General features: G+C 43.0%; 1 pseudogene; it reads left to right on the top strand.

The window, feature by feature from the left end:
- The first annotated feature begins 5,324 nt into the window (after positions 1-5,324).
- On the top strand, positions 5,325-5,775 carry LOC102501642 (60S ribosomal protein L32 pseudogene; annotated as a pseudogene).
- Positions 5,776-10,202: the final 4,427 nt, after the last annotated feature.

Below are 10,202 nucleotides of genomic sequence, written 5' to 3'. Positions count from 1 at the left end.
TGAGAAAACTATGTGAGAGTCAAGGAAATGACAGTCTTGTTGATATATCTGCTGCTATTATGTAACCAGTGAGTCTCATTAGGATAGGGCTGTGTTCTGCAAAAAAAAAGAAGAGGGGGATGAAAAGCCCTACTGTTGATCTCTGGGAGTTCATTGTACTGGAATCCTTGATGTTTTAGTGTCCACCGAAACTCTTTTATCCACATGGTAAGTGACTATGGCAAAGGAAGTGGGTATTTTGATTTGAAACTCAACACTCAGCAGTGACTGAAGGCTCATCTTGCCCATGAAAGAAGCTCAGAGGAGGAGGAAGTTGAGCAGGCAGGAATGGCCCTTCCCAAAGAAAAAGTCATATTCTCTATTAATTATCAGGAATGGCCCTTTCTAAAGAAAAAGTCATATCCTCTGTTGATTGTTTTGTCATTTTCTTCCTTTGGGGATGTGCTAATCTCTGGCTTTTAGGAGTCCTGTCTAAGACATTGGCAGACCTCATCCATGTCATGCCCTCAGCCTTTATTTTTTTTTTTTTTGAGAGATTTTCGCTATAGGGTGCGTGTGCTCGCCAGACAGAGAGAGACATAGAGACAGAAAGCAAGAAATCACCCCCCGGGGGGATGGTCACACCACAATCCCTTCTCCTCCATTCTCCTCTCGGGATCTTGGGCACGCACGCACACACGCCTGGCGTGAGTTTTAAGCCACCAGGTCCGGGACGCAAACTGCGGTCAACTACGTGGGAGTCCAGCGACATAGCCATTACGCTAACTGCTGGTTCCCATCCTACTTTGATCTCTAGGCAGATTCCATCTTTTTTTTTTTTTAAGAATTATTTTATTTAATTTAGCATTTATTTATTTAAATTTGACCAAAGAACGACAGAGAGAGAAAGCAAGAGAGAGGGAAAGTGAGAAAGTAAGATGCCAGGTTTGGGATTTGAACCGCAGTCACCCATATAGGAGTCCAGCATCTTTAACCACAACACCACCTGCCAGCCCCAGCAGATTCTATCTTATCATGAACTATGGACATGGGACTTGTGAACTAGCTCCATTTAGGGATTCTCACGGGAAAGACTTCATACCCTGATGTAAATTGAAGAAGGCAGTAGTCCCGATGATGTCAGTATGTTTAGCAGGACTACGTTAGGGGCCACATTTTGATACACTGCCAGACCTGTGCACACCATGGAGAAAACTGCATAGTGTGTTGTATTATGTGCAAAAATAGCTAGAAAAGAAGACTGATAAAGAAAAAATTTGTTCTTACTTGTTTTCAGTTGAATTTAAAGCTTAACAAAGAGGTTTGGTGTGTATCTAGATTTCAACTATTAGAGATTTGGAATTAAAAGGAGAAGTCAGAGATTGATGCCAATGAAATATAAAATGGAATTTCATGCATATGTCAAAAAACATGTTTTGTTATAAAATTGCCTTTAAAAATTGATTAATTGGGGCCAGCAGGTGGTATAGTGGTTAAGGTCTGTACTCCCACACAGCTGACCACAGTTTGAGTCCTGAACCCAGAGGCTTGAAACTCCCACTAGATCCATGTGCATGCATGCCCAAAATCCTGCAAGGAAAGTGGAGGAGAAGGAATTACAGTGTGGCCATTCTGGGGAGGGTTTCTTGCTTTCTCTTTCTCTGTCTCTCCAGTGAGTACCCAGACCTTATAGCAAATATCTCTCTATAAAAAAATTGATTAATATAAATCTCTAATCAGTTATATTCAGTTACTAACCTAAGCATTTCTAAATCCTCCTACAATCTGTAAGCCCCCACTTCTAGATGTGGTGCCTTTTCAAGTCAAGCCAATATGAAGGTGCCATTTTTTTCCCTCATTTTTACTTGTATCTTGTGCTATAAGAATGAAATAAAAGATCTTTATCTAACTCCCCCCTACTTACCAGAATACTTTCTCAGGGTTACCAGAGATTGTGTTTCTGAGTCATAGTCCTTCACAATTTCACATTAACTAAACCTTTTTAACTGGGTTATTTATTTATTCTTTTGGTTTCTATCATAGGATACATGTGCTTGCCAAAGAGGGGAGGGAGAGAGAGAGCTAGAGAGAGAGAGAAAGTGAGAAATCACCACCCCCAGGAGACAGCCATGCTGCAATCCCTTCTCCTCCATTTTTTCTTGAGATTTTGAGCATACACTCACATGTGCCTGGTGTGAGTTTCAAGCCACCAGGTCCAGTACTCAAACCACAATCACCCATGTGGGAATCCACCTGCCTTAACCACCATGCCACCTGCTGGCCCTCTGACAGTAGTCTTTTTAAATTACTTCATAGCCAAGTCATTCCAAGGATAACATGGTGTTAATGGAGTTAAGAATGCTGTAGTGGTCGCTTCTGTGCCCATAGACTTCTCTGCTGATGTTTATTTCCACATTTGAGTCATGTGGAGTTTGATTGCTGGTTAAGAGATAGTAGATTTCATATTTTGGTAGAATCTAAAGGAAAGTGAGAAAAGAAGCCACCAGGTCCAGGACTTGAATTGTGATCAGCCATGTGGGAATGTCCCGTGCCTTAACCACCATACCACCTACTGGTCCTCTGTCATGTAATATTTCATGTTGTAAACTGTTTTAAAGAATTATGTTATTTAACTTTATTTATTTATTTATTCATTTATTCATTTATTTTAACCAGAGAGTGACAGAATGAGAGAGAGAAAAAGACAGAGAGACAGAAATCAAGTGCCAGGTTCAGGACTTGACCCACAGTCAGCCATGTGGGAGTCCAGCAGCCTTAACAACCATGCCACCTGCTAGCCCCCTTACGTTGTAAAATTTTTATATAAAACAAAAGGGTTTCCAGTATTAGCATTATTCATTATTGGAATAAGCTACATTTAACAATATTGTGTTATTTAATGATCATCTCTCTCTTTTTTTTTTAATTTTTTATTGTAACTTTATTTACTTATTTTAATTTGACCAGAGAAGACAGAGTGAGAAAGAAAGAGAGAGAGGGAAAATGAGAAAGCAAGCTGCCAGGTCCGGGACTCAAACCATGGTCAGCCATGTGAGAGTCCAGTGCCCTTAACTACCACTCCACCTGCTGGCCCCAACCATAATGGTCCTGAACAAATGACTAAAATTAATAGAAAAATGGCTAAAATTATGTTTTGTCATGTTTCTTTTGATAAATGTTCTAAATGAAGATTGTAGATAGAATTTCCAATTATTTTTGCATTAATATACATTTAATTAGCCTGATAAGACAGCGTGAACAAGTTTACTTATCACTCCTAGAATGAGATTACATCACAAAGGCCATATAACTGACTTAATATATTGATAGAACTTTTATGAATCTTCATTTTATTTTCTAGAGGGTGTATGCACTCACCAGAGAGAGACAGAGAGGGAGATGGAAAAGTAGCCCCCCTGGGGAAAGGTCATCCTGCAGTCCCTTCTTTTTCATTTCTCCTCCCTTTCAGGATTTTGGGCATATAGGCCCATGTGCTCAGCATCTTTCTCTGGCCACCAGGTCTGGTACTCAAATCCTGTGGTTGGCCATTGGAATCTGGCTCAAGGCCCAGACCCGGCACTCCCCCCAGGGTGGATGGCCATGCCACAATCCCTTCTCCTCTAGTCTTTTCTTGGAACTTTGGGCATGCACACACATGTCCAGTGTGAGTTTCAGGCTGCCGGGTCTGGGCCTTGAGCCCCAGTCGGCTATATGGGAGTCCAGCGATGTAACCATTACAGCATCTGTTGGTCTCAACACAGTTTATTTCTGAAAGTGATATGTGGGCTGGCTCCAAGGCCTGGGGTTCAGGCAGCCAGACTTTAATTTTATTAACTTAGAGACCAAAGCAAGAATACTGATTACATTAACAACAAGGATAGGTGGAAGAAGTTCATAATTTAGTTTAATATAAGCTGAGCAGCTGAGTTTAAACATTTTACAACTTAAAAAATAATAAAAAAGTACCCATATCATGAATAAAATAATACATTTTTAAAAGCATGTTACAAAATTAAAAGGTACTCAGTTATTAAACACTGACTTCAAAATAACTTCATGCTCAAAAGACAAATGAACAAGATGGAGAATTTCAGCAAAATGAACATTTTTTTAAATCAAATGGGAGTTCTAAAATTTTAAAATATAACCTCTGAGATTATGACATTAATAAATGAATTTAGCAGTTTCTGACAATGATAGTGAACTAGAAGATAAGGCAAATATATATATATATTTATTTATCTGGGACCAGAAGTTAGCATAATGGCTATGTTGCTGAACTCCCATGTAGCCAACCATGGTTCAAGTCCCAGACACGGTGGCTTAAACTCATGCCGGGCGTGTGTGCATGCATGCCCAAGATCCCAAGAGGAGAATGGAGGAGAAGGGATTTCAGCATGGCTATCCCCCTTGAGGGGTGATTTCTCGCTTTCTGTCTTTTCTGGTGCACACACGTGTCCTATAGCAAAAACCTCTCAAAAGGAAGGAAGGGAGGGAGGGAGGAAGGAAAGGAAAGGAAAGGAAAGGAAAGGAAAGGAAAATCTGATGGAAGTACAGAGACAAATGGATTTAAAATACAGATAAGACAATGGAGCACATTAAGCAAGGTCTGACATCTTTATAACTGAAGTCCTAGGAGGAATAATTGCCAAGAATTTCCCAAAACCTACGAAAGATAACAAGCTATGGAGTCAAGCAAACAATGTAAAATCGAACTGCACAAATTGTGAAGAAAATGACACATGTATACATCAAACTTATGAGAAAACAGAGGAGATTTTTTTAATGACAAAAGATTGTTAATTTTGGGAACCAGCAGTTAGAGTAATGGCTAAGTCGCTGGATTCCCACGTAGTCGACCACAGTTCACGTCCTGGACCTGGTGGCTTAGAACTCACACCGGGCGCGTGTGCATGTGTGCCCAAGATCCCGAGAGGAGAATGGAGGGGAAGGGATTGCGGTGTGACCATCCCCCCTGGGGGGTGATTTCTCACTTTCTATCTCTATGTGTCTCTCTCTCTGGCGAGCCTACGCGCCCTATAACGAAAAAAAACTCTTAAAAAAAAAAAAGATTGTTAATTTTAAAACATTTTGGGTGGGTGTGCAGGGCGGACCTGGAGGCCACCCCCGCCCTGGCGGCTGCCGCGCGACCCCGCTCAGTCCCCTCCTTGGCTCCCCAGCCACCCCCGGGCTCAGGCAGGGCGGGAGCCTGCAAGAACCGCTGCGCCCCGGCTGCGGCAGGGCAGGAGTCTGCACACAGCAGAGCGCGGGAATTTGAACTCGCGCCACCCAGGAGGCCTCCCTGGCTGACCGATATGGAAACTGAGGCCCCCCGGGGGCGCTCCCTGTGGAGGTGGCAGCCATCTCCTACCCGGCGTCATGGCTGCCCTCGGACCCCTGGTGAAACCCAAGATCGTCAAAAAGAGGACCAAGAAGTTCATCTGGCACCAGTCAGACCACTACGTCTAAATCAAGCACAGCTGGCAGAAAGCCAGAGGTATTGACAACAGGGTGCAGAGGAGATTCTAGGGCCAGATCTTGACGCCCAACATCAGTTACGGAAGCAACAAGAAAACAAAGCTCATGCTGCCCAGCGGCTTCTGGAAGTTCCTGGCCCACAACATCAAGGCGCTGGAAGTGCAGCTGATGCACAGTAAGTCTTACTGTGAGATCGCCCACAACGTCTCCTCCAGGAACTGCAAGGCCAGGTGGAAAGAGCAGCCCACCTGGCCATCAGAGTCACCAATCCCAAGGCCAGGCTGCACAGTGAAGAAAAGGAGTAGACAACTGCCATGCGAGGACTCAGCAAGAAGGCAGTCATCTGGAAGCCAGGAGGAGGGCCCATGCCAGAAGCCCAGCCAGCTGGCACTTGAACTTCCCAATCTCTAGAACGCAGCTTTAAAATCACTCCGTGTGTGTGTGTGTGTGTGTGTGTGTGTGTGTGTATCCAAAATCCTGAGAGGAGAATGAGAAGGGATTGCAGCAAGGATATCCCAGCCCCTGCAGGATGCTTTCTCACTTTCTCTCTGTGTCTCTCTGAGCTGACAAGGTCCCAAGAAGGCTGGTGCAGTGAAATTGCTGGTGGCAGGACCATAGCTCGAGCCAGCACACAGCAGCCCAGACTGGACACAGGAACAGGAGGACCAAGCTGATTGAGGCTGTCTTTGTTCTGAAGATTCTTTTCAAGGAATTAGGTTGACAAAAGTTAAAAAAAAAAAAAAATCTGTGCCCGAAAATTGGAAATGAAAAACAACTAAATGTCTAACAATAAAGGTTAGGTTTAGGAAATGAAGCTCCACTACTAAATAGAATCTTATGCAAGTATTAAACATAGGCTTTAAGACTTCCCAAAATGAAAAACAAAAGTTTATGACTATTCTTTAATTCCTTTTTTACGTGCCAGAAAGTGTATGTACTCACCAGAGAAAGACTGAGAAACCAAAGAGGAGAGGAAGAACCTCCCCCCCACCCAATGGAGCACGGTCTTTTCACAATCCCTTCTCCTCCATTTCTCTATCCTGTTGAGATCTGGGACACACATGTACATTTACTCAACATGATTTTCAAATTACAGGGCCAGGATTTGAACTGTGGTGATCAGGTATGGGGAATCTATCTCCTCTAACCACTAGACTAGGGAGCCAGCCAAGCATTTAATTCTTAACCAAAAAGAAAAGTAAAAAAAAATGCAAAATTGTGTGAATCCAACTTTACCGCAATCCCTTCTCCTCCATTCTCCTCTCGGGATCTTGGGCTCGCACGCACACACGCCCGGCGTGAGTTTTAAGCCACCGGGTCCGGGACACGAACCGCGGTCGACTACGTGGGAGTCCAGCGACATAGCCATTACGCTAACTGCTGGTTCCCCAAGCATTTAATTCTTAACCAAAAAGAAAATTTAAAAAATAATGCAAAACTGTGTGAATCCAACTTTAAAAATAAAACTATGAGGGCCGGGCCATAGTCTGGAAGTTAGAGTAGCTGGATACCATGTGGCTGGCCACAATTCAAAACCTTCCACCCCGGGCTTACAAACACGCAGTTGGCATAACAGCTATGTCACTGGATTCCCATGTAGTCAACTGTGGTTCGAGTCCTAGACCTGGTGGCTTAAACTCATGCCAGGTGTGTGTGCATGTGTGCTCCAGATCTCGAGAGGAGAATGGAGGAGAATGGATTGTAGTGTGGCCATCCCCCTACGGGGTGATTTCTCGCTTTCTGTCTCTCTGTCTCTGTCTTTGTGGTGAGCGCCCATGCCCTATAGCCAAAACCTCTCCAGGAAAAAAAAAACAAAAACAAAAACAAAACACTGGCATGTGTGCATGTCCAAATCCCTGACAGATGGAGAAATGAAGGAGAAAGGATTGTGGTGTGACCACACTTCATTAGAAGATATATGAGAGAGAGAGAGGCCACACCACATGCCCTGTGGCTATTAAAAAACTGAAAAAAAAAAAAAAAACCTCAAGGAGTTTGGGGTGTCTTCCTGGTGAACAAGGATATCTTTGGTTCTAGTGCTTGAACTTTCCTGGAAACATGGCCCCTGCATGCAGTCTTTGCTCACACCTCCAATAAAAGAACCAATGCCTCTGAGAAAGGACATTTAGAAGAAAAATAGGGAGGCAAAGTATTAATGTCACAAAGAAATGTGTATTAGCTGTTTAAGATATTTTGTAGTTTTATCAACTATTAGGGAGAAATGTTCACCTGTTGAAATATCCATTTTGTAAGACAAATAATAATGTGATTGAATGTATAAAAGAAAATGAAATGAAAATTTAATTAATTAATAATAAAAAAAAAGAAACAATGCCTGTAGGCTAAAGGAGACATTGTCCTCTCTGGACTTATAACAGGGACAGAAAAAAAAAAAAGAAGCAATTGAACACATTGATGAAGTACTAAATGACATAGACTCCAAAAAAGCCAGTGAGGAGATTTTGAAAGTAGAACAAAAACATAACAAATTTCCCCCACCATTTTTTTTTTAGAAGAGATCAGAATTGTCACCCAAGTCCCAAATTTTGGGATAACAACATCTGTCAACTATCCACAAGTGTCTGCACTGCTTGGGGAGGAGGAAGAGGCGCCACGTTACTTGACCAGAGTTGAAGTGACAGAATTTGAAGATATTAGATCAGGTTACAGAATAGATTTTCACTTTGATAAAAAGCCTTATTTTGAAAATAAAGCTCTCTCCAAAGAATTTCATCTGAATGAGAGTGGTGATCCATTTTCATAGTCCACTGACATCAAATGGGAACCTGGGAAGGAGCTGACAAAACCTTCAAGTCAAATGCCGAATAAAGCTGGCAGGAAGAGAGCCTGAGGAACCACAGGGCTTATTCACCCGGTTCGCTGACAGTCAAGGCGGGTATGGACGTGAGTGAGGAGAGGTCATCAGAGATGCTATCTGGCCAAATCCATGACAGCACAACTCAGGACCCAGTGGATGATGAAAGGGAAGGAGGAAGAGGAGGGGGAAAGGAGAGAGAGAAAAAAAAGAGAAAGAAAAGGAGGATGAGGTAGAGAAGGAAGAGATGAAGGTCTGGGAGATATTGATGATGATGTCAAGAATAAAGGCAAAGAATGAAGGTGATGATGAAGGGGGAGGAAGGAGAGGAGGATGAAGGTGACTAAATGCGACTGAAATGCCATGATACATACTTGCATAGAAAAATACGTCATGACTTTTCTGAGTGACCCAATAAATTTGGATGGATTCCAACCTTCCCTTTTAAAAATGTCCTCCAGTTGCCAGAAGCAAGCTGCAGACTTTCTTTTTCCCTTTTTGCTTTTTTCTTGTGCTCCATTGCCCTGTTCTTGAAGTCTCTTTTCTCTATACCATGGTTCTCAACTTACCTTGGGGGAGAAACCCTTGAGCAGAATACAATGGAAAAAGGATCTCCATGCCTTTCTCTTCCAAATTCATTTTTATCCCTTTCTATCTCAAAGAAAACTGTATAGACGCAATACTACCATGCTCTATGGGGAAAAAGAAAGCCCTTCATCTCTACACTGGGAGCCAGTGAGTCCTGGTTGGGGGATGGTGTGGTAGAATGCTAGCTGTTCCTCCTTTGTATATTGGGCTCAGAGATTACATCTTGTCTCTCCATGCATAGGGACAGTTAGCATATACCAACACATGTCTGTCTACATCCTCTTGTTTAAAAAAAGGAAAGAGAAACTAGCAGGTGAAGTGGTGGATAAGGTGCTAAATACCACATGGCCAACTGTGAAATTAGAGGCGACCTAGAGGCTTGAAAATTACACCAGGTGCATGTGCATGTGTTCCCAAAATCCCAGGAGGAGAACGAAGGAGCAGGGATTGCAGCATGGCCATCTCCCCAGGGGGCGATTTCTCATTTTCCCTCTCTCTGTCTCTGTTTTGTGAACACATGAGCCCTATGGAAAGCACCTAAAAAGAAAAGAAAAGAAAAAAGAAAGAAAGGAAGAGAAAAAAAGAACTTTAAAAATGAAGTAATAGAAGGTCAGCAAATGGTAGGTTTGAGGTGTCTGGGTGGGTTAAGTGAGCATTTCCACAACACAGCTTCTTCTTTGGGATATTTAATAGTGATGTTTAACATACATCATTGCAGTTTAAGATGATACTTTAAAAACTTAAATTCTGGGGTCATCAGATGACATAACATTTATGTCACTGGACTCCTACCTAGCTGACCACTGTTTGAGTCCCATACCTGGTGGCTTGAAAATTATACCAGGCACGTGTACATGCATACCCAAGATCCCCGGAAGAGAATGTGCCAAGTGAGGATGGTTGGCTGGTCTCTCCCAGTCAGTCTCTTTCCATGTTACAGATGAGGAAACGGAGGTCTCACTCAAAGTCCTAGAGCTCAGACATTGGAGGAAGGGCTTGCATGCCAAACATTTAGACTGGAGATTGAGCTCACTCTGTACCACCTCCTACTCTGTACCACCTCCTAAAGGAGTGAGAACCCCACTGAGCTGCTTCTCAGAGCAACACCTATGTGAGCAACACCTCTCTTGAGGATGAGAAGTTCCATTCATGGAGATCAGAAAATGACAACCTCTTCTCCAGCTCCCACCAACAGTGCAATGCAGTGGCGAAGGTCTGGCTTTCCATCCTGGCTTTGCTTACCAGCCCTGTGACCTTGAGCAAGTACGTCCTCTGCACCTCAGTTTTCTTACTGTAAAATGGTACCGGGACTAAAGGGTTACTTATGGGAATGCCCTAAGCA

The sequence above is a fragment of the Tupaia chinensis genome, unplaced genomic scaffold (assembly GCF_000334495.1).
Source record: "Tupaia chinensis unplaced genomic scaffold, TupChi_1.0 Scaffold143594_1, whole genome shotgun sequence".
NCBI classification, from domain to species: domain Eukaryota; kingdom Metazoa; phylum Chordata; class Mammalia; order Scandentia; family Tupaiidae; genus Tupaia; species Tupaia belangeri.
Note: the sequence above shows the minus strand (reverse complement) of the source record. Positions and strands in the feature narration are given on the sequence as shown.